This window comes from Eublepharis macularius, chromosome 10, assembly GCF_028583425.1.
Source record: "Eublepharis macularius isolate TG4126 chromosome 10, MPM_Emac_v1.0, whole genome shotgun sequence".
NCBI classification, from domain to species: Eukaryota; Metazoa; Chordata; class Lepidosauria; order Squamata; family Eublepharidae; genus Eublepharis; species Eublepharis macularius.
Window position 1 is genome coordinate 62,508,176 of NC_072799.1, and position 25,415 is coordinate 62,533,590.

The following is a 25,415-nucleotide window of genomic DNA, read 5'->3' on the forward strand; positions in this document are numbered from 1 at the left end:
GGAAGGCTCGCTTAGTGCCCCTGGGACTTCTCGTTCGAGTCCCGCCTAACAGACAGTGCTGGCAGAAAAACGTTCTCCCTTTTCTTTTTCCCCTACTTCTCTTCATTTATTTTTGCTGCAACAAACTCAGGGAGCCTGTACTTATATCCGCAGGTCTCCCCAGGATATCTTCGGCACAAAAAGGAAAAGGAAGGCCAGGAGATGAGGCACCTGGCTACTCTGTGTTTGCTCGTGCTGGCAAGCACCCTAATAGAGGGACGCCCGTCCAAATTAATGCCCTACCCCCACTGGAGATGTATCAATACACTAGCAGGGAATGAAATAATGGTCTGCAAGGTTGTACAGCAGAGTAATATGACCACCCCCACGGATCGCACTAACTTCCGCAGTTGTGAAGAGCAGTGGATCCGACCCCCAGAGCTTGTTATTTTATGTGTGGGAGTAAAAACCATGTCCCAAGAATTAGTATGTTACTCGCCTACTGATACGGTTTCACCACTTGCTCCAATCCCATGTATGTTTCTTCCCCGTATCAGGCCAGCCCCCACCGCAGTCCCGGTGGTAGACAAATATACCACCCCTGCCAATGTCGAAACCTCGCCATTTGTCACTGAGGCTTTCGGACCATACTGTGAAGTTATTTTAGTGTCGGCCGCAGTATGGAAGGCAGGAGACCCCTTTAGAATGACCATCCTACTAGGCACTACTACCACTGAGTCTGCATCAGTCACTATCACGCCCCCTTCAGGCACAGTTCTCTCCTTTGCTATAGAGCGCTGGGAGAACCTGACCTGGATTGTAAAAGAGGAAGACCTAGCCAAACATGGCCCACCCGATTGGATACTGGTTCAGCAGACGCCCGAATGCCAAACTAAGCCCCTAGTAGAGAAATTTCACCAGCTTGGGCTGCTCTTTGTAAATTTGACTCATGAACCAGGCAATTATTCCCTGCTGATCCGGACCCAGGAGACCCACACCATCCAAATTGACCCTTTGATTGTTAGCAATAAGCAATTAAGCCAAGGCGGCACGCATATAGTGGGCTCCCATGTTTTGAAAACTGACATTCGAGAGAGAGTTCTAGTCCGCCCGCAAATGTCTTTAAAAGAGATCCGCATCGACTTAGCTGAGCTAAATGTAACCCAGAGGCTGCCGCAGTGCGCTCCCTATCTGGAGGCCGGTAGCAAGGGTTGGAATGCATGGCTACAACTGTGGATCGATCCCTCCCCCTCTCTCTCGCGTGCCAGACGAAGCATTGCCGACTGGACTGCTCCCGCAGCCGGAGGCTTAGCAATCATGGATTCGGTCAACATTGAGACTCTCGCTAATAAGTTTGCCCATGTCACGACTAGCATCTCCGACTTAGGTAAACCGGTGGTGCAGTCCCTAAATTCCATTTCAAATGGGCAACACGAGATCAGCTCCATTTTAGTTAACTGGGAGAGTCAAATTGAAAGAGATTTTTCTCTGCTGCTCAAAGGAACACAGTCTTTTGAACGCAACGTGTCAATAGCCATGGCATGTATGCAAGCCCAACAATTAAATCAGGCTGTGGCCATGGGGCTAATTCGGCAAGCCACGGACGGGCACTTGCCCCTGGAAATTAAAAGATTGATTATGCCCAAATTGTCACCCATTGAACTGGAGCTTGAATCCTGGTGGTCTCTTGTAAATTCCTCATTCTCACCGACCACCCAGGAGCTTAAATTATTTTTATTAACGGCCAGTGCGCACGAGTCATTCCATGTGTATCCAGTGGTGCCTCTGGGACTCCAAGTCAGCGATACCGAAGTCCTCTACGCCCGCCACCCCGACCATTGGGCCCGCTTCACCCCGACCGGATGGCAGCTCGTCAGCCTCCAAGGGTGCCAGCATCGAGACCAGACCGGCTTCATTTGCCAGGACCAAGCCTTTGCACCGCATCACCCCTGTGTAGCCCCGCAAGTCGACGCCCTCAACGAGTGCTCTTTCGAGGTCGCCCGGGAGAACAGCTCCGCTGTCGTCTACCTTGGGAAAGGATGTGCCTGCGTGCGAACGGCCTGCGATTTTGTGATCCTGAACTCGTTCCAGCTGAAGCCCGTGATCCCGGGAGTCAATCGCTGCTTTTGCAACCTGTCTTCGGTGGCAGCCTGCGACTTCACCTACACGGTACCGGTCTGGACCCAAGAAGAGATCCTGATGGCACCCTCCATCTATCGTTATGTGAAGCCCATCCCCCTTGGCATCGGTCTGGAATTAATCCACGAGCTCCTGGCCCACCCGCAGCTCCACCGCACCCTCCAGAGCATCCAGAGGGACGGGGACACCACTGCTTTGGTTGTGTCCCACAACGGAAAGGAGATTTTGGATCTTGCCCAGCGAATTAAGACGAAAGAAAAAGGAAGTATGCCAAAGCGTAACTCAGTACAATATTATTGTCTATACCACAGTACAATTATCAATATGTCTACATTGAGTTTTCAATGATCTACAACAATTCAAATATACATGCATAGAGAGAGAATAAATTTCAATATAGTAGAGTTTTCTCCAAATTAACTTATAGCGCCCGAAGGTATACAGTTCCAAAAAGGCTGGTTGGTAACATCCAAGGTTGCAAAGTTGCAAAGGACGGGTAGCAAAGCAGGTGGCAACGAGCTACACCGGTCTCATTCCTTCGGCTCGTTTCAGAAATAGTCCTTCATCAGGCCACAGTTATCCTACAATTCATATTAAAAAATGTCAATACCAAACCATTCAGGAATATCCCGGTGGTTTCATATCTCCAGCCATACTTACTATTTCATCAGGCGAAATTCATGTAGAGAGTCAACCATCAAATAATATCAAATGCTGAAATCAGATGACCAGGGCACACACTTCATCAATTAAATACAGAAGCTCAAGGCTAATTAACAATTAACATTACATAACTTCATTTAAAGGGGCTTGACTACCAAATCTATTGCACTTTTCCCAAACTCATTTCTATATTCCATTAACATCAGCAAGGCCAACATGAATTGCACATCAACCCACAATCAAGAACTAGACCAATAAATACATTTTTTCAGAACCGTTTTTATGTTCAATTATCTCACATGCGACCAATATCGATTATGCAACAGGGTGGCTCTCAGAGATTCTTGAGAGAGTACCTTCCGACCGATTACATCACCAAACTACATAAAATCACTACGTTTAAAGAGGTATATCTAATAAATATATTGCACTTTCCTCATTGCACATTCCCCATTGCAAACCAAAAATAATTTCAGTCAGAGGGAAACAATTTGGTGAGGGGGGGAGGGAGAACCCAAATTAAAGGAACACCGAATAATCAATGTCATTATTCAGACCCTCTGGTATCATGGTGTGTAATTTAAAAATCCACCTAATTTCAGCCTGTAGGAGAAGGCGTTTATTAAAACCAGTTCTCTTAACCACCTCCAAGACAGAGTACCTAAAAGTTCTATCAGTTCCATGTCTATTCCGCAGATGTTGATAAAGGGGCGTATCTTCACTCTGGTTTCTGACCCTCGATATATGTTCCTGTATGCGTGAACGCACTGGACGGCTGGTACAGCCTACATATAGTAATGGACAACTGCACTGCAAGAGATACACTACATTATTAGTGTTACACGTGGAGAAGTCCCTAGGTGTTATAGGGTACCGTAGTTTGGGGAATTTAATCTTCCTGAGGTCTACGCAGAAAGCACACACACTACAATGCCCGCATGGAAAGTGTCCAAGCGGTAAATTATTTTGTTTAATCGGGCTCAAGAAATCGGAATGTACTAAGAGGTCCTTTAAACTCTTGGTCCGACGGTATCCTATTTTGGGCGGAGTTGCACAGCCCGGAATATCTAAAAGGACCCGCCAGTACTTTTTGATAATTCCCACTATCGATTCGGCCAGGGGAGAGTGGTCAATTGCCCAGGTGATACCCGTTCTCCCTGTATCGCGTTGCCTATAGGAAAGCAATTGTGAGCGGAGCGATCGATCTGCTCTTAATTTGGCCCGGGAGATCACCCAAGATGGGTATCCCCGCGCCATAAAATCATTTGCCATTCTACTAGCTTCTTCCTGATAATGACATTGAAAAGAAGCATTTCTTTTAATACGCAAGAATTGCCCCACCGGGATGTTCTTTTTGAGAGCTGTTCGGTGGTAGGAATTATACTGTAGATAGGCTGCCCTATCTGTGGGTTTCTTAAAGGGCCTCACTCCTAAAGACGTGGCTGACCTCTTAAACACCACAACATCCAGGAAAGGGATGCTATCCCCACTCCCCTGATGTGTAAATCGTATATTTTCATCCAAGTTATTCAGCCATTCTACAAAACTCTCCACTGCTGCAGGAGTGCGCATTATGCAAAAAATGTCATCTATGTATCTCTTTATGCAAATAATCTGTTCAAAAAATGGGTTGCTTTCCGGGTCATATAAGTACTTGTTTTCCAGAGACGCCATAAACAAAATTGCAATACTTGGGGCCGCGGGGCACCCCATCGCGACCCCTTTAATTTGAAAGAAAAATTGGTTCTCAAATCTAAAGTAGTTCTTTTCAGTTATGAGGTCCAAGAAATCCAAAAGAAAACTGGTCGGGGGAAAGGGGGTGGACCGCATATTTAATGTCCCTTCTATTACTGTCCTAGCTTCACAATGGGGAATTGAGGTGTAAAGTGACTGCACATCTAGTGTTAGCAGGTAAGCCTCAGGTGGAACTTCCATATCCTCTATTAATTTAATGAAATCGGTAGTATCCTTTACAAAAGACTTAACTGTTGTCACGAAGGGTTGTAGGAAGCTATCCAAGTAGATCGCCAGCGGTTCGAGGACCGAGTTACACGCAGAAATAATAGGGCGTCCGGGGGGAGGACGCCCGGGTTTATGAATTTTGGGCAGGCAATAGAAGACCGGCACCCGTGGGTCTTGGTTAAATAAAGCCTGATGTAACGATTGGGATATAACATTATTAGCCAATCCATTATCCAGTAGTATTTTAATAATTCTCTGGATCTCTATCGTAGGATCGTGATCGATCGGGGTATAATACTCCCGGTCCGAAAGTTGTCGTAGGACCTCCTGTCGGTAGTCCTCTCTATCTAACAGGACAATCCCTCCCCCTTTGTCTGCCGGTTTTATGATAATTCCCTCGTCCTTTTGTAAAGATTGTAAAGCTGTCCACTCAAGTCTAGTTAAGTTCTGCCGCGTTCTTTCAGGCTGGCTCTCCACCCTTGCTACCTCCTTAAGTACTAGTCTCTCAAATGTCTCTAGTTGGGTATCTGTCACTTGTGGGGTAAAGGTGGATCTACTCTTCAACCCAACACATAAAGAGCCCAAGGAAGTATTGCCGAAAAACTTTTTTAATTTTAACTGTCGGAAAAGTTTATACAAATCAATCCTGGTATTAAGAGCATTATATCTAGGGCGAGGAACGAAGCCCAATCCTTTGTTCAAAACCTGCATTTCCAAATCCGTGAGTGGCCGGCTGGATAAATTAAAGACTATGTTCTGAATCTGCCTCTGCGCGAGAGGCGGCCCCTCGCTAAAAAAGCGCGTCTCGAGGACTGATTAGGTATCGTTCGGTTCCTAAGGGTCCGTCCCTCGTCACTCGATTGATCTGTATCTGAGGGATCCGTGGTATCAAAATCAGTCGTTCCTGGAACTGAAGGGGCCCAGGTAACACGTTTTTTAGGGGTCCGTTCCTTCCAATTATAAATGTTCCCATTGGAATAGTCATGTCTGTCCCTATTAAGTTTCTTTAGCTTCAAATCCTTGAGCTTAGTTTCACATTCCTTTATAAGTCTCCCTATTTCATTAGATCTAGCCTTGAACTCCTCCTCAGAAAATTTAGTTTTAAGTTCAGTCTCTACCTGCTCGATATTCAATCCCACTTCATCTTTTTCTTGTGCGATACGCTCAATTAACAATAACATGAGATCAAACGAGCACTTATTCAAAATTTGAGCCCACTTTTTCTTAAAGGGCTCGTCATTGGTATACATCCCTGGTGGTTTATGTAATCGTAAACCTCTTGGGATGATATTTTCTTTGCTATATTCTATCAGGGAGGAAGCATGGAGGGTCAGTTTGGTAAATTTAGTGCGTTGTTCCAAATACAGGTCCCAATCTTGGGAAGGTGTGACCCCTCGTCCTTCTGAGAGAGAAGGAAGCATAGACAAAATTCTCTCTCGTTCATCAGTAGAAAAGGCAAAAATGTCTCTATATTCCATCAGGTTCTCCCGGCAACACGAGGTGGGGGAACAGTAAGGAGGGAGAGTATACTTCCTCAAGTAACTAGAAGCCAAAAAACAGAAAAAGGAAGTATGCCAAAGCGTAACTCAGTACAATATTATTGTCTATACCACAGTACAATTATCAATATGTCTACATTGAGTTTTCAATGATCTACAACAATTCAAATATACATGCATAGAGAGAGAATAAATTTCAATATAGTAGAGTTTTCTCCAAATTAACTTATAGCGCCCGAAGGTATACAGTTCCAAAAAGGCTGGTTGGTAACATCCAAGGTTGCAAAGTTGCAAAGGACGGGTAGCAAAGCAGGTGGCAACGAGCTACACCGGTCTCATTCCTTCGGCTCGTTTCAGAAATAGTCCTTCATCAGGCCACAGTTATCCTACAATTCATATTAAAAAATGTCAATACCAAACCATTCAGGAATATCCCGGTGGTTTCATATCTCCAGCCATACTTACTATTTCATCAGGCGAAATTCATGTAGAGAGTCAACCATCAAATAATATCAAATGCTGAAATCAGATGACCAGGGCACACACTTCATCAATTAAATACAGAAGCTCAAGGCTAATTAACAATTAACATTACATAACTTCATTTAAAGGGGCTTGACTACCAAATCTATTGCACTTTTCCCAAACTCATTTCTATATTCCATTAACATCAGCAAGGCCAACATGAATTGCACATCAACCCACAATCAAGAACTAGACCAATAAATACATTTTTTCAGAACCGTTTTTATGTTCAATTATCTCACATGCGACCAATATCGATTATGCAACAGGGTGGCTCTCAGAGATTCTTGAGAGAGTACCTTCCGACCGATTACATCACCAAACTACATAAAATCACTACGTTTAAAGAGGTATATCTAATAAATATATTGCACTTTCCTCATTGCACATTCCCCATTGCAAACCAAAAATAATTTCAGTCAGAGGGAAACAATTTGGTGAGGGGGGGAGGGAGAACCCAAATTAAAGGAACACCGAATAATCAATGTCATTATTCAGACCCTCTGGTATCATGGTGTGTAATTTAAAAATCCACCTAATTTCAGCCTGTAGGAGAAGGCGTTTATTAAAACCAGTTCTCTTAACCACCTCCAAGACAGAGTACCTAAAAGTTCTATCAGTTCCATGTCTATTCCGCAGATGTTGATAAAGGGGCGTATCTTCACTCTGGTTTCTGACCCTCGATATATGTTCCTGTATGCGTGAACGCACTGGACGGCTGGTACAGCCTACATATAGTAATGGACAACTGCACTGCAAGAGATACACTACATTATTAGTGTTACACGTGGAGAAGTCCCTAGGTGTTATAGGGTACCGTAGTTTGGGGAATTTCATCTTCCTGAGGTCTACGCAGAAAGCACACACACTACAATGCCCGCATGGAAAGTGTCCAAGCGGTAAATTATTTTGTTTAATCGGGCTCAAGAAATCGGAATGTACTAAGAGGTCCTTTAAACTCTTGGTCCGACGGTATCCTATTTTGGGCGGAGTTGCACAGCCCGGAATATCTAAAAGGACCCGCCAGTACTTTTTGATAATTCCCACTATCGATTCGGCCAGGGGAGAGTGGTCAATTGCCCAGGTGATACCCGTTCTCCCTGTATCGCGTTGCCTATAGGAAAGCAATTGTGAGCGGAGCGATCGATCTGCTCTTAATTTGGCCCGGGAGATCACCCAAGATGGGTATCCCCGCGCCATAAAATCATTTGCCATTCTACTAGCTTCTTCCTGATAATGACATTGAAAAGAAGCATTTCTTTTAATACGCAAGAATTGCCCCACCGGGATGTTCTTTTTGAGAGCTGTTCGGTGGTAGGAATTATACTGTAGATAGGCTGCCCTATCTGTGGGTTTCTTAAAGGGCCTCACTCCTAAAGACGTGGCTGACCTCTTAAACACCACAACATCCAGGAAAGGGATGCTATCCCCACTCCCCTGATGTGTAAATCGTATATTTTCATCCAAGTTATTCAGCCATTCTACAAAACTCTCCACTGCTGCAGGAGTGCGCATTATGCAAAAAATGTCATCTATGTATCTCTTTATGCAAATAATCTGTTCAAAAAATGGGTTGCTTTCCGGGTCATATAAGTACTTGTTTTCCAGAGACGCCATAAACAAAATTGCAATACTTGGGGCCGCGGGGCACCCCATCGCGACCCCTTTAATTTGAAAGAAAAATTGGTTCTCAAATCTAAAGTAGTTCTTTTCAGTTATGAGGTCCAAGAAATCCAAAAGAAAACTGGTCGGGGGAAAGGGGGTGGACCGCATATTTAATGTCCCTTCTATTACTGTCCTAGCTTCACAATGGGGAATTGAGGTGTAAAGTGACTGCACATCTAGTGTTAGCAGGTAAGCCTCAGGTGGAACTTCCATATCCTCTATTAATTTAATGAAATCGGTAGTATCCTTTACAAAAGACTTAACTGTTGTCACGAAGGGTTGTAGGAAGCTATCCAAGTAGATCGCCAGCGGTTCGAGGACCGAGTTACACGCAGAAATAATAGGGCGTCCGGGGGGAGGACGCCCGGGTTTATGAATTTTGGGCAGGCAATAGAAGACCGGCACCCGTGGGTCTTGGTTAAATAAAGCCTGATGTAACGATTGGGATATAACATTATTAGCCAATCCATTATCCAGTAGTATTTTAATAATTCTCTGGATCTCTATCGTAGGATCGTGATCGATCGGGGTATAATACTCCCGGTCCGAAAGTTGTCGTAGGACCTCCTGTCGGTAGTCCTCTCTATCTAACAGGACAATCCCTCCCCCTTTGTCTGCCGGTTTTATGATAATTCCCTCGTCCTTTTGTAAAGATTGTAAAGCTGTCCACTCAAGTCTAGTTAAGTTCTGCCGCGTTCTTTCAGGCTGGCTCTCCACCCTTGCTACCTCCTTAAGTACTAGTCTCTCAAATGTCTCTAGTTGGGTATCTGTCACTTGTGGGGTAAAGGTGGATCTACTCTTCAACCCAACACATAAAGAGCCCAAGGAAGTATTGCCGAAAAACTTTTTTAATTTTAACTGTCGGAAAAGTTTATACAAATCAATCCTGGTATTAAGAGCATTATATCTAGGGCGAGGAACGAAGCCCAATCCTTTGTTCAAAACCTGCATTTCCAAATCCGTGAGTGGCTGGCTGGATAAATTAAAGACTATGTTCTGAATCTGCCTCTGCGCGAGAGGCGGCCCCTCGCTAAAAAAGCGCGTCTCGAGGACTGATTAGGTATCGTTCGGTTCCTAAGGGTCCGTCCCTCGTCACTCGATTGATCTGTATCTGAGGGATCCGTGGTATCAAAATCAGTCGTTCCTGGAACTGAAGGGGCCCAGGTAACACGTTTTTTAGGGGTCCGTTCCTTCCAATTATAAATGTTCCCATTGGAATAGTCATGTCTGTCCCTATTAAGTTTCTTTAGCTTCAAATCCTTGAGCTTAGTTTCACATTCCTTTATAAGTCTCCCTATTTCATTAGATCTAGCCTTGAACTCCTCCTCAGAAAATTTAGTTTTAAGTTCAGTCTCTACCTGCTCGATATTCAATCCCACTTCATCTTTTTCTTGTGCGATACGCTCAATTAACAATAACATGAGATCAAACGAGCACTTATTCAAAATTTGAGCCCACTTTTTCTTAAAGGGCTCGTCATTGGTATACATCCCTGGTGGTTTATGTAATCGTAAACCTCTTGGGATGATATTTTCTTTGCTATATTCTATCAGGGAGGAAGCATGGAGGGTCAGTTTGGTAAATTTAGTGCGTTGTTCCAAATACAGGTCCCAATCTTGGGAAGGTGTGACCCCTCGTCCTTCTGAGAGAGAAGGAAGCATAGACAAAATTCTCTCTCGTTCATCAGTAGAAAAGGCAAAAATGTCTCTATATTCCATCAGGTTCTCCCGGCAACACGAGGTGGGGGAACAGTAAGGAGGGAGAGTATACTTCCTCAAGTAACTAGAAGCCAAAAAACAGAAAAAGGAAGTATGCCAAAGCGTAACTCAGTACAATATTATTGTCTATACCACAGTACAATTATCAATATGTCTACATTGAGTTTTCAATGATCTACAACAATTCAAATATACATGCATAGAGAGAGAATAAATTTCAATATAGTAGAGTTTTCTCCAAATTAACTTATAGCGCCCGAAGGTATACAGTTCCAAAAAGGCTGGTTGGTAACATCCAAGGTTGCAAAGTTGCAAAGGACGGGTAGCAAAGCAGGTGGCAACGAGCTACACCGGTCTCATTCCTTCGGCTCGTTTCAGAAATAGTCCTTCATCAGGCCACAGTTATCCTACAATTCATATTAAAAAATGTCAATACCAAACCATTCAGGAATATCCCGGTGGTTTCATATCTCCAGCCATACTTACTATTTCATCAGGCGAAATTCATGTAGAGAGTCAACCATCAAATAATATCAAATGCTGAAATCAGATGACCAGGGCACACACTTCATCAATTAAATACAGAAGCTCAAGGCTAATTAACAATTAACATTACATAACTTCATTTAAAGGGGCTTGACTACCAAATCTATTGCACTTTTCCCAAACTCATTTCTATATTCCATTAACATCAGCAAGGCCAACATGAATTGCACATCAACCCACAATCAAGAACTAGACCAATAAATACATTTTTTCAGAACCGTTTTTATGTTCAATTATCTCACATGCGACCAATATCGATTATGCAACAGGGTGGCTCTCAGAGATTCTTGAGAGAGTACCTTCCGACCGATTACATCACCAAACTACATAAAATCACTACGTTTAAAGAGGTATATCTAATAAATATATTGCACTTTCCTCATTGCACATTCCCCATTGCAAACCAAAAATAATTTCAGTCAGAGGGAAACAATTTGGTGAGGGGGGGAGGGAGAACCCAAATTAAAGGAACACCGAATAATCAATGTCATTATTCAGACCCTCTGGTATCATGGTGTGTAATTTAAAAATCCACCTAATTTCAGCCTGTAGGAGAAGGCGTTTATTAAAACCAGTTCTCTTAACCACCTCCAAGACAGAGTACCTAAAAGTTCTATCAGTTCCATGTCTATTCCGCAGATGTTGATAAAGGGGCGTATCTTCACTCTGGTTTCTGACCCTCGATATATGTTCCTGTATGCGTGAACGCACTGGACGGCTGGTACAGCCTACATATAGTAATGGACAACTGCACTGCAAGAGATACACTACATTATTAGTGTTACACGTGGAGAAGTCCCTAGGTGTTATAGGGTACCGTAGTTTGGGGAATTTCATCTTCCTGAGGTCTACGCAGAAAGCACACACACTACAATGCCCGCATGGAAAGTGTCCAAGCGGTAAATTATTTTGTTTAATCGGGCTCAAGAAATCGGAATGTACTAAGAGGTCCTTTAAACTCTTGGTCCGACGGTATCCTATTTTGGGCGGAGTTGCACAGCCCGGAATATCTAAAAGGACCCGCCAGTACTTTTTGATAATTCCCACTATCGATTCGGCCAGGGGAGAGTGGTCAATTGCCCAGGTGATACCCGTTCTCCCTGTATCGCGTTGCCTATAGGAAAGCAATTGTGAGCGGAGCGATCGATCTGCTCTTAATTTGGCCCGGGAGATCACCCAAGATGGGTATCCCCGCGCCATAAAATCATTTGCCATTCTACTAGCTTCTTCCTGATAATGACATTGAAAAGAAGCATTTCTTTTAATACGCAAGAATTGCCCCACCGGGATGTTCTTTTTGAGAGCTGTTCGGTGGTAGGAATTATACTGTAGATAGGCTGCCCTATCTGTGGGTTTCTTAAAGGGCCTCACTCCTAAAGACGTGGCTGACCTCTTAAACACCACAACATCCAGGAAAGGGATGCTATCCCCACTCCCCTGATGTGTAAATCGTATATTTTCATCCAAGTTATTCAGCCATTCTACAAAACTCTCCACTGCTGCAGGAGTGCGCATTATGCAAAAAATGTCATCTATGTATCTCTTTATGCAAATAATCTGTTCAAAAAATGGGTTGCTTTCCGGGTCATATAAGTACTTGTTTTCCAGAGACGCCATAAACAAAATTGCAATACTTGGGGCCGCGGGGCACCCCATCGCGACCCCTTTAATTTGAAAGAAAAATTGGTTCTCAAATCTAAAGTAGTTCTTTTCAGTTATGAGGTCCAAGAAATCCAAAAGAAAACTGGTCGGGGGAAAGGGGGTGGACCGCATATTTAATGTCCCTTCTATTACTGTCCTAGCTTCACAATGGGGAATTGAGGTGTAAAGTGACTGCACATCTAGTGTTAGCAGGTAAGCCTCAGGTGGAACTTCCATATCCTCTATTAATTTAATGAAATCGGTAGTATCCTTTACAAAAGACTTAACTGTTGTCACGAAGGGTTGTAGGAAGCTATCCAAGTAGATCGCCAGCGGTTCGAGGACCGAGTTACACGCAGAAATAATAGGGCGTCCGGGGGGAGGACGCCCGGGTTTATGAATTTTGGGCAGGCAATAGAAGACCGGCACCCGTGGGTCTTGGTTAAATAAAGCCTGATGTAACGATTGGGATATAACATTATTAGCCAATCCATTATCCAGTAGTATTTTAATAATTCTCTGGATCTCTATCGTAGGATCGTGATCGATCGGGGTATAATACTCCCGGTCCGAAAGTTGTCGTAGGACCTCCTGTCGGTAGTCCTCTCTATCTAACAGGACAATCCCTCCCCCTTTTGTCTGCCGGTTTTATGATAATTCCCTCGTCCTTTTGTAAAGATTGTAAAGCTGTCCACTCAAGTCTAGTTAAGTTCTGCCGCGTTCTTTCAGGCTGGCTCTCCACCCTTGCTACCTCCTTAAGTACTAGTCTCTCAAATGTCTCTAGTTGTATTTATTGGTCTAGTTCTTGATTGTGGGTTGATGTGCAATTCATGTTGGCCTTGCTGATGTTAATGGAATATAGAAATGAGTTTGGGAAAAGTGCAATAGATTTGGTAGTCAAGCCCCTTTAAATGAAGTTATGTAATGTTAATTGTTAATTAGCCTTGAGCTTCTGTATTTAATTGATGAAGTGTGTGCCCTGGTCATCTGATTTCAGCATTTGATATTATTTGATGGTTGACTCTCTACATGAATTTCGCCTGATGAAATAGTAAGTATGGCTGGAGATATGAAACCACCGGGATATTCCTGAATGGTTTGGTATTGACATTTTTTAATATGAATTGTAGGATAACTGTGGCCTGATGAAGGACTATTTCTGAAACGAGCCGAAGGAATGAGACCGGTGTAGCTCGTTGCCACCTGCTTTGCTACCCGTCCTTTGCAACTTTGCAACCTTGGATGTTACCAACCAGCCTTTTTGGAACTGTATACCTTCGGGCGCTATAAGTTAATTTGGAGAAAACTCTACTATATTGAAATTTATTCTCTCTCTATGCATGTATATTTGAATTGTTGTAGATCATTGAAAACTCAATGTAGACATATTGATAATTGTACTGTGGTATAGACAATAATATTGTACTGAGTTACGCTTTGGCATACTTCCTTTTTCTGTTTTTTGGCTTCTAGTTACTTGAGGAAGTATACTCTCCCTCCTTACTGTTCCCCCACAGCGAATTAAGACCACCGGTGAGCATTCGTGGTGGGAGACCCTCTTTGGCTGGAGCCCCACTGCCACTGGAATTTACAATTTGGCCTTACACCCGATCGTTGTTATTTTGGCCTTCCAAGTTTTGTTGTGTGCCTCACTACTCTATTTGGGCTGTTGGAGCCGCCGACAGCTCCAGCAACTCCAACTATCTTACCGCCTGGATCACTACAATCCAGACCTCCTCTTGCCTTAAGGGTTGTTCTTGGCGCCCTCCTTTAACCCTTGTTTATTTGCTTATGTTGTTATGAACTATGACTATGTTTTATTCTGTGTACGGATCCTGAACCAGCCCCATGGACGCTTTGCTGCCGGACACCGCTCCGAGGCCCTCTTGTGGACTAGGGGGGGACATATCTCTCTGCCTCTCAGCCCACGGCCCGTCTCCAAACGACCGCCAGCGGCACTACCTCCATGAGGACTAGAACTGTGTGCCTGAAGCCCTTCTCGCCGCCTGCCGACCCTGCTCTGCGGATTGACGCAGACAGCAAGGGGGGGTGGAAGCGTGTTTTGGAACACATGGACTAAGTTTGCTTGTTCCTGTATATATGCAACCCAGTCTAGCAGCTGTACTGCAGACTGAGCCGCCTGTGATCTTTGTTGCTCCATTGTTTTATGAATTTCTTTGCATTGCTTTCATGAATTTTACTCCCATGAATTTAGCCCCGGACTAGTCCCTCCCTCTATCTTCTACAAGTGCGCCCATGATCCTCCCATGAACTGGGACCCTTTTATCGCCCCCTATTAACTTTATCCCTATGAATTTGATTTTAACCTTTTGAATTGCCTTTTTAACCTGACTCCCTCCGCCGAGGTAATTCTAGCCTATTTATCATTTTATGAATTTGGTTTTAACTGAGACCCCTCCTGTGCTGTCTCTTTTATTGGGTATGTAAACATTGGTTTTAGACTGTATGAATTTGGTTTTAATCTGGCCGCATGAATTGGTCTTTTAATTGCAGAGTTTATTTTTCTGCCCCCATGAGCCCTTCCGCCGCTTACCCCTCATGAATTGTTTCTCCGCACTTGCTTTTATTGCTGCTATCTCTATGAATTGGTTTTAACTTCCTGAATTATTGTTTTAATCCTATATATGTATTTATGGTTTTAAACACCTATGAATTGTTCCACCCTTGATGAATTGGTCTATGCCTTGCTTGCACATTTCACTTTTATCCTGTATGAACTATCACCTATCTATGAATTGCTTGTACTTTTATGAATTACCTTCGCCTTTTAATCCTGTATTCATGAATTGGCTCATGAATTGCCTTTGCTTTTAATCCTATGCCTATGAATTAAGCCATGTATATGAATTGCTCCTGGTTTTTAGTGCTTTTAACCCATCATGAATTCCGTATGAATTACCTTCATCCATGAATTAATCAATGTACACAATTATGAATTATTGCTATTTATATGCATGAATTGCTCATTGCTGCCTATGAATTGCTATCTATGTTGACTGTAGCACTTAGCACACCCCCTGGTGTGAACCCAGAGACCTGCAGCCCATTGGCTGATCTAAATTGCACTTATTCGGTTAGGTGGTTCTCCAAACTAAAATTTTGAGTGACGCCTCCCCCTCCTTCCCTTCCCACTCCTTCTTCGCTCGAAGCTCGACCACCGGACATTGCCGACCACCTCGCCTTTGAAGTCAAGTTCGGAGACCCGCGTGCCTGACGTCCCGGGGTCTCCGAGGGGGGGAATTGTTGCCAAGTAGGCCCCCTCCCCTGCTTTAAGGCCTGCCATGAACTGTGTTAAAGTTTCCTGCGCTGCTGTTTCACTGCTGCACAAAGATTGCTTTGCACGTGTGTGTTCTAATACACGTGTCAGTTTCCTGCCTGCGTGTCAATTACCCTTGCTGCTGCTATAGACTGTGTAGTTTACTGACTCCATGTTTGGGTGACTGCACAAAGGACTCTCTTTCTGGGCAGCCCTGCCCTGACCTGTATCTGGACTTCCTAGTGTGCGTTTGGACTGTGTTACAAGTGTGCCCCGTGCCTGCATTGCCATCTGCCACGGACCGTGCCTGTTCCCTGCTTTGGACTGTGTTTTAAAGTGTTGTTCCCCCTGCCTCCATGGAAGCCTGCCTCATATGGGCCCAAGCCGCTGCTAGCAGCCGGGCGCCTGCCGGGGAAACCTCCAGCGAGCCTGGCTAGGCGCTCCCTGGTCAGTTCCCGCCTGGAGCCTCCCGCGAGCCGGTCGCCGAGCTTGCCCTCGCTACCGGGCAGCCTGCTATCCAGCCCCAGCTATGCCCAGCCGGCATCCATGTTCTCAGGCAGCAAGAAGACCCTGGGAAGAAGACTGCTTTGAGAAGCCATTTCGGCGAAGCGGGCACACCACGTCCGCAGCGAGAGCCCCTCGCCCCGCTCTGCATATCTTAGGAGCCGCCCCGGAGAAGAACTAAGTGCTGACCATCCCAAGCACTTAGAGAATGCATCTCAAAGAAACCTCCGCATTCCAGAAGCTGATGACATCAGGACAAGCCCTGTCCGCTGGAACATCCTTTCAGCCCACTTGGATTTCCCCCTCCCTCTTTTGTCCCCTCTTCCTGAGGTGTCACTTATCACAATCTGATTACCAAAGTGGCCCATCTAAGCCATTCAGTAGCCCATTAGACCCTTTGTTTTAAACTGTGAGAACCACCAAGTACAGCACCAGCCCCAGGGTACGTTTTGGGGTATTTAAGCTGGTCTCTCAGACCACTCGGTGCCTCGGCCATTCCCTATCCAGACCTCCTTGCTGTCCGTCTGTGGTTCCAGTGCTGGCATTGGACCACTACCCTCGCTGCTGTGTCTCTGCTTCGCTCCAGGATAAGTGAGTATTCCCCCTATCATCGTTGGGAACCCGCTAATGCGAACGTCTCTGTATTTCCTACGCTATATTTCTTAGACCTTGTATGTTCTTTGTATGATTGTGCAAGCTAGGCTTACGCTACACTCAATACACGTGTTTGGACCTTACTCCTTGTCTGCCTCTTTTTCACTAGAGTGTCTGGGATCGGGACCTCCGTAAACATAGGTTATGATCCTCGCTTAATATTTAGTTACAGACTGCTATAGCTAATTCCCCATTATAATAAAAGAGCAGTTCTGGTAACAAACTACTCTGCTGAACAAAACGATGAACAAAGCACTGAACAGACACCATCACAGCAGCCTCAGCAGCCCCCACCCCCCCAACCCAGCAATACACAACCACCGTTACAAAACTCCAGGAAAAAGAATTCCACATGGACACCCCCCGAGGGCCGTAACTCCTCATTGGACTTTTACATTGAATGCTTCCGTAGACGTGCTCAGGCTGAGATAATTGACAAACAACAACACCTAAAGCAGAATCTCAGCCGTGGAGAAAGAGAGGCCATAAACAGCCTCCAAAATAATTCTGGCATCGTAATCAAGGAAGCTGACAAAGGCGGAGCAGTTGTCATCATGGACAAACAAAATTATATACAAGAAGCAGAAAGACAACTCTCCAACACAACATTCTATAAAATACTACCTTCTGACCCCACGGAGCAATACAAAAGGGAACTCAATAAAATATTAAAAACACTCCCCACGGACATACAAGAATGCATCCATATGGACACACCCCAGGAACCACGACCAGGAAGATTCTACCTACTACCCAAAATCCACAAACCAGGTAACCCAGGACGCCCAATTGTTTCAGGAAAATGCACCATCACAGTAGGAGTCTCGGGATACATGGACTCTATCCTCAGGCCCTATGCCACAAGCACACGCAGCTACTTACGGGACATCACTGACTTCCTCAGGAAAATACAGTCCATTGACAACCTACCAGATGACACCATCCTAGCAACCATGGATGTGGAGGCCCTGTACACCAATATCCCACATGCAGATGGACTGCAAGCCATACGGAATATTATCACGGACAAAACCACAGCACACCTCGCCACTGAACTTTGTCACTTCGTACTCACTCACAATTACTTCGAATTTGGTGACAACTTATATCTACAGGTGAATGGCACAGCCATGGGCACACGCATGGCACCACAATATGCTAACATATTCATGGCGGACTTGGAGCAACGCTTCCTCAGCTCCCATCCACTGGAACCACTACTATACTTAAGATTCCTGGATGACATCTTCATCATTTGGACCCATGGGAAGGAAGCCCTTGAGAGATTTCATCAGGACTTCAATAACTTTCACCCTACTATCAACCTAAGCCTGGACCACTCTACACAACAGGTACACTTCCTGGACACCACTGTACAACTACATAATGGACGAATAAATACCACCTTATACCGGAAACCAACAGACCGATACTCATATCTACATGCCTCCAGCTTCCACCCTAAACATACCACTCGGTCTATTGTCTACAGCCAAGCCTTACGTTACAACCGTATCTGCTCCGATGCTCTCGACCGAGACTCACACTTAAGAGATTTACAACAAGCATTTTTGAGACTACAGTACCCACCAAATGAAGTGAAGAAACAAATCAACAGGGCCAGACTAGTACCCAGAAACAGTCTGCTCCAGGACATACCTAAAGGAACTAACAACAGAACACCACTGGTTGTCACCTATAGCTCCCAGCTCAAACCCATCCAACGTATCATCAGGGAGCTACAACCCATCCTGGAAAATGATACCTCTCTCTCAGAAGTCCTGGGTGGAAGACCTTTCCTTGCCTACAGACAGCCCCCCAATCTTAAACGACTTCTCACTTACAATCATGAATCAGCCAGCAGGGCCACCAGCACAGGTACCAGGCCCTGCAACAGACCCAGATGCCAGCTCTGCCCCTATATCTACCCAGGGAATACAATTACAGGACCCAATGGCATCAACTACACTGTCTCTGGCTCTTACAGCTGCTCATCCTCCAATCTGATATATGCCCTCATGTGCCAACAATGTCCTTCTGCTCTGTACATTGGACAAACCAGCCAACCTCTACGCAAAAGAATAAATGGACACAAATCTGACATTAGAAATGGAAACGTCCAAAAACCAGTGGGAGAACACTTCAATCTACCAGGACATTCCACCAAAGACTTAAAAGTCGCTGTGGTTCAACAGAAACCCTTCAAAAACAAAATCCAACGGGAGGCTTCTGAATTGGAATTCATATGCAAATTTGACTCTGTCAAGCTGGGACTGAATAGAGACTATGAATGGTTATCACATTATCACAGGTAACAGATTTCCTTTACAGAGGCGTGGTCTGGGGGAGCCCAGAGACGCCTGGTGTGGGCTTTGTTTGTCAATTATCTCAGCCTGAGTGCCTGTGGGCTTTCGGGGACCACAGTTCTCTTTGTCAGATGCAGCTGGCAGGGAGAGCTGTGGTTATCGAGGGCTTATACTACATAGGAATTGTATACCTTCACTGCGGCAAACTGACTCCACACCAAAAGGAGATGTTTACATTTACAAGCAAAGGAATGTTTTGATTGTCTTCACACTAATTGCATTCTGTCTTCTTGTGATATATGTCCTGTTCTTTCCCCTCCCCTCCTCTTCTGTATTTGACCAGTTCGGATCAGGCATCTGATGAAGAGAACTTGATTCTCGAAAGCTTATGCTACAATAAAATAAAATTGGTTAGTCTTAAAGGTGCTACTGGACTCTTTTTGATTTTACTTCTCCCTGTGTGCATGTTTTAATTTCTTTAAGTAGATCTTCTACTGAAAAATGTCAAAATATTCATCATAAACCCAAATATCTGTTACTAGTGTGCTAAAATATTTGTGATTGCAAGCTGCACTTCAGTCCCTTAATCTGTGTTATTTATTCAAGGTTGGTGGCTTTTTATCCCTTGTTTTTTACTCTTTGGCATTGCATGTTTATTGAGCAGGGCTGCCTTAATCCCCCTTTGAAATCCAAGATGCTTAATAATCTCTGTGTTTTCTGTTACCATTTTAAGAAAATCCCAATAGTTTAATCAGAAAGGTTCTTTTCAACAGCAATAATACCTTGCATATCCACTGAGTATTACATCTGAGGAACTTTTAGAACCCTTCAGACACATGACGCTCCATGATCCTCATTTTATAAATGAAGGAAATGAATTAGCAATGTTAGGGCTCTACTGAACCTCTCAAAAGATATCGGTCATCCTTCTCAGCAGCTGATCCTAAATTTCCTGACTCTAGCTCCTCTTTTATATATATATATATATATATATATATATATATATATATATATATATATGTAGATTGTCAGATTCACAGATGGGGATGTGTAGGTTTATTCACAGTGAAGTGTGCTTTTGACTAGATTGTCCAATTGAGCTTGACATATCCTTTTGAACTTATATTTTTAGTCAGGTGTTTTATTAGTCTTCAAAGACTTATTGAATGACTAGCTTTAGACTACTGAGTGACTGAGGAATTCAACTGAACCATCCTGCCAGCAATGACATTTGGAGACAAAAAATTGTTCAGCCACAAAAGTGGAGTGGGAAAAAAAAATCTCATTGTGACCCAGAAAGCAGTGGAATTGCACATGTGCAAAGTATTGCTTTGTGATTATATACCAAATGAAGAAATCCAAAATATATAGGAAAAATTGCTATACAATGACAAAACTGAAATGGGTGACAGTGTAGCTCATAGTCAAGATAACAGGTAGACAATTGATCCAGTAGAACTGACTTGATCCCCGAGGTATAGATCTAGGCAGACCTAATAAAACATGTAGTTCTGAACCATTCCATATCTTTTTGGACATAAATGGGAAGAACATTCTTGCAACATGCAGGGCCGGATCTAGGGGCCCCCGGTGCCGACAAAGAGGGGGTGCCGAGTGCAGCTGCCAGCCAGGAGTGCATGCTGTGGAGCTGGTGGCAGCAGTGCTGGCAGCTGAGCGGGACGGCTGGGAGGCCACCTGTGTGATGCCCTGGCTGCCTGCTGCGACGATGGCTGTGCCTGGCCCACAGCTGCTACACCTGGCCAGGAGCATGTGCTGGTGGCAGCAGCATGGGGCAACTGAGCAGGTGGCCTCCCAGCCCTCCTGCTCAGTTGCCTCATGCTGCCGCAGCCAGTGAACACTCGCAGCCGGGCACAACAGCTGTGGTCCAGGTGCAGTCGTCGGCACAGCAGGTGGCCAGGGTGGCATGTGGGGCAACTGAGCAGGAGAGCTGGGAGGCCACCCGTGCACCACCCCAGCTGCCTGTGATGCTGTTGGGGCAGCTGGCTCACAGCTGCTGGCCAAGGAGCACACGGAATTGTGGGTGCGCTCCCAGGGGCGGTGTGCCCTGCGTGATGATGTCACACGCAGTGACATCATCGGGCAGTCCAGGGGCATGCACTAGTGGTCATGGGGGTGGCAACAGTCCGGGAGCTGCCTCCGGGTGCCGGCAAACCTTGCTACGACCCTGGCAATGGGACAGCATAGTATGATATTAATTTGCCCTACCATGCCCAAAATAAATATGTCACACACAATAAATGGTTTCAACTGGGATTTATTTATTAAACTGATCTGAACCTAATTAATACCCAGCCCTGTTGGCACTCTATGTGCTAGAAAGCCATGGGTATTCCATGGTTAATGTGCAATCCCACTGGCTCAAAGCACAAGGCTGGCCAGCATACTGAGGGATTCCAAGAGGAGCTCCAAATAGCAAGTGGCCTTATAGGGGAGGAGCAAGCATATAAGGTTTGCTCACTCCTTAGCCTTGATTGGTGGGGAGCCCAGTCTCCCAGCATATCCCTCAAAGAAAGCTTACTGCCTTCCTTATATGGAAAAGGAGGGAAAACAACCTAAACCACTGAGGAAGGGAACATAACATTGTGTTCATGGAGGGACAGATGAGGACAAAGGAAATAAAACTTTAGTCATCTCTTAATTTATTGGCCTTTATATCTTTTGCATTGCTTTGACCTTATTTATTAATCTATTTAAAATGTACTAACTCAGGTTCTTAAGGAAGTTTACAGCAAATTTTAAAAAAATAAAAATAGGAACAATACCAAGGCTCCACTAAGATTGCACCACAACTAGCAGTTAGCTAAAATAGAGGCAAGGACTGCTTACATTTCAACAAATGCCCAGGAAAGCAGCAGTGTTATTACCTGGTGCATAAAGATTATCAGAGTTAGCATTGGGCAAACAAGTATGGGGATGGTTGTTGTGGATTTTCCGGGCTGTATAGCCGTGGTCTTGGCATTGTAGTTCCTGACGTTTCGCCAGCAGCTGTGACTGGCATCTTCAGAGGTGTAGCACCAAAAGACAGAGATCTCTCAGTGTCACAGTATGGAGAAGATGTTGGCAGGTAATTTATATCTACTCAGGAAGGTGGGTTTGGGCTGAGTCATCCTGTAAGATGACCTAATTACCTGCCAACATCTTCTCCACACTGTGACACTGAGAGATCTCTGTCTTTTGGTGCTACACCTCTGAAGATGCCAGTCAGCTGCTGGTGAAATGTCAAGAACTACTATGCCAAGACCATGGCTATACAGCCCGGAAAATCCACAACAACCATCGTTCTCCGGCCATGAAAGCCTTCGACAATATATTGAGTATGGGGACAGAGTTCATCAGACAGTTGTATTCCTATAGTCATTCCTCTTACCTCAGAAGACAGGGACATCCATAGATGGGCCTGTAATGAAGATGTTAATGCCAAGCAAATTTAAAAGAAGCAACAGTTTACTCACTATATGAATAAGCTTTTAACTCTAGTATTAATTGTGTCACACAATTTAGAATTACAACAACCATTCCCTCACTAGTTGCTTGCATGCATAGGTCATATTTTTCTGGTAAAAAGAAGAAGACTTCATATGGAAAAGATATGCAGGGCCGTTGGAATCCCTTGCCTCTACTAAAATGAATGGGAGAAGCAACTCAGTGGGAAAGCTCCCTTTGTAGCCTGGAACTCCCACATCCAGAACAGACCTCAGATGTTTGCAAAGAATTTACACACCTTCTTAAGCTTGTACTCTTACTCAGCTGTATTCCTGCCATGGTTTCCTGCCTTTTAAGTACTTGGCCATATGCACAGAAAGTCTTAAAGTCTCCAGTCCTTACCACACCTAAAAAAATCTATTTGGGTCATACAGTACAAGGATGATATCAATTCCATTTTATGCCAAATTATGTCCTAATAGACATATGCTGCCAAGTAGGCCCCCTCTCCTGCTCCAAGGCCTGCCATGAACTGTGTTGGAGTTTCCCGTGTTACTGATTTACTGCTACACCAAAAACTGCCCTGCACGTGTGCACTTTAATACACGTGTAAGTTTCCTGCCTGCTTGCTAATTATCCTGCTGTTGCAATAGAATGTGTCAGTTTCCTGAATCCATGTCTGGAAAACCACACTAAGGACTCTCTTTCTGGGCAGCCTTGCCCAAGCCTATATCTGGACCTCCCTGTGTGTGTTTGGACTTTATTACACGTGTGCTCCGTGCCTACCTTGCCATCCACCACAGGCTGTGCCTGTTCCCTGCTATGAACTGTGTTTCACGTGCTGTTTCCCTGCCTCCATGGAAGCCTGCCTCATCTGGCCCCAGCCGTGCTGTTAGCAGCCAGGTGCCAGCTGGGGAAAACCTCCAGCAAGCCTGACCAGGCACCCCCTGGCCAGTTCCCACCTGGGAGCCTCGCGCGGGCCGGTCACCCAGCTTGCCCTCGCTACCAGGCAGCCTGCTAGCACGCCCCAACCATGCCCAGCCAGCAGCCATGTTCTTAAGCAGCCAGAAGACCTAGAGAAGAAGTCTGCTTTGGGAAGCCATTTTGGAGAAGCAGGCACACCACGTCCGCAGCGAGAGAACCTCGCCCCGCTCTGCATATCTTAAGAGCTGCCCCGGAGAAGAAGCTAAGTGCCAACCATCCCAAGCACTTAGAGAAGCCTCCGCATTCCAGAGCTGATGACATCAGGACAAGCCCCGTCCACTGGAACATCCATTCAACATGCCCGGATCTCCTCCTCCCTCCTTTGTCCCCTCTTCCTAAGGTGTCACTATAACACAATCAGATTACTAAAGTGGCCCATCTAAGATATTCAGAAAACCATTAAGACCTTTGTTTCGACCCGAGAACCACAAGGTACAGCACCAGCCCCAGTGTACATTTTGGGGTATTTAAGCTGGCCGCCCCGGCCACATGGCGCGTACGCCTTCCCTGTCCAGACCCCTTGCTGTCTCTCTGTGGATCCAGTGCTGGCATTGGACCACCTCGCTGCTGTGTCTCTACTCCGCTTCAGGATAGTAAGTATATCCCTTATCATCGTGGGTACCTGCTCATGCAACCGTCTCTATATTTCCTACTCTATGTTTCCTAGTCCTTGTATGCTGTCTTGTGCGTATGTGCAAGTTCAGGCTTACGCCACACTACTAGTAAATACACGTTATTGGTTGAATATTTGTAGTCTGCCTCTTTATTACGTGAGCGTCTGGGGAAGGGACCTTGGTATAGATGGTTAGATCTGCGCTAAATTTAGTTCTGGACTGCTAAAGCTAATTCCCCATTCAAAAGAGCAGTTCCAGTAACACATATTACAAGCAAATATTCCTATTCTGAATTCACTTACATGAGTGTTAACAAAATCAAAAAGAGTCCAGTAGCACCTTTAAGACTAACCAATTTTATTTTAGCATAAGCTTTCGAGAATCAAGTTCTCTTCTTCAGATGCCTGATACAGAGTCTCTGTATCAGGCATCTGAAGAAGAGAACTTGATTCTCGAAAGCTTATGCTAAAATAAAATTGGTTAGTCTTAAAGGTGCTACTGGACTCTTTTTGATTTTGCTACCACAGACTAACACGGCTAACTTCTCTGCATCTATGAGTGTTAACAGTTTTGGTTCTCTGCTTTTTTCCTATTGTATTGGGTAGGCAGTATTGTTTTGAATTTATATAACAATGTAGATGTACAGTATGTACAGTATGATACAGTATGATAATGTATGTACAGTATAATAATGTATAAAGTTGATTTATTGGTGCACAGATAGCTAGAGATGGGCACAAACAGCAATACGAACAAACAAACAAAAAAGCCATGAACAGCCCAATTGGCTGTTCACAAACAAGCTGTTTGTGAGGCCCCATTCTAAACGAACAGGTGGTCGTTGCAAGCCTCGTTCATTGCTGTTCATCAAGCCAGACAGTCTGGCATCTGCAATCAATTTCCTTGGCAATGTAGGCAGGGATTGTCTGAACTCTGAACTCCTGCTGTTGCCCTGGAAACCCCAATCTAAGCCCAATTTAGCTTGATAGGCAGGTCTTCCTTTCAAGTGAGGAGCTTGAAATTTGTTACAAGGGAGCAAAGATCAGGGGGGAGGGGGGCTCCCAGCTCTGGCTTTGGAGAGGGAGAGACAGCTGCTGTTGGCATTTTGATAGAGAGAGTGCATTGGAGCTTGAATTTTCTTCGTGTGTGGCAGGATAGGGATCTACCCCTTCAGGTTCCAGGGCTGCCAGGCTCTGGTCCAAGCGATTATTTATTATTGGTACCTTTCCTGATGCCTGCTCAGGTCAGGTTTCTGGGAGTGGTGCAGTAGGGATCTTGACTTGGATGATGGCTGG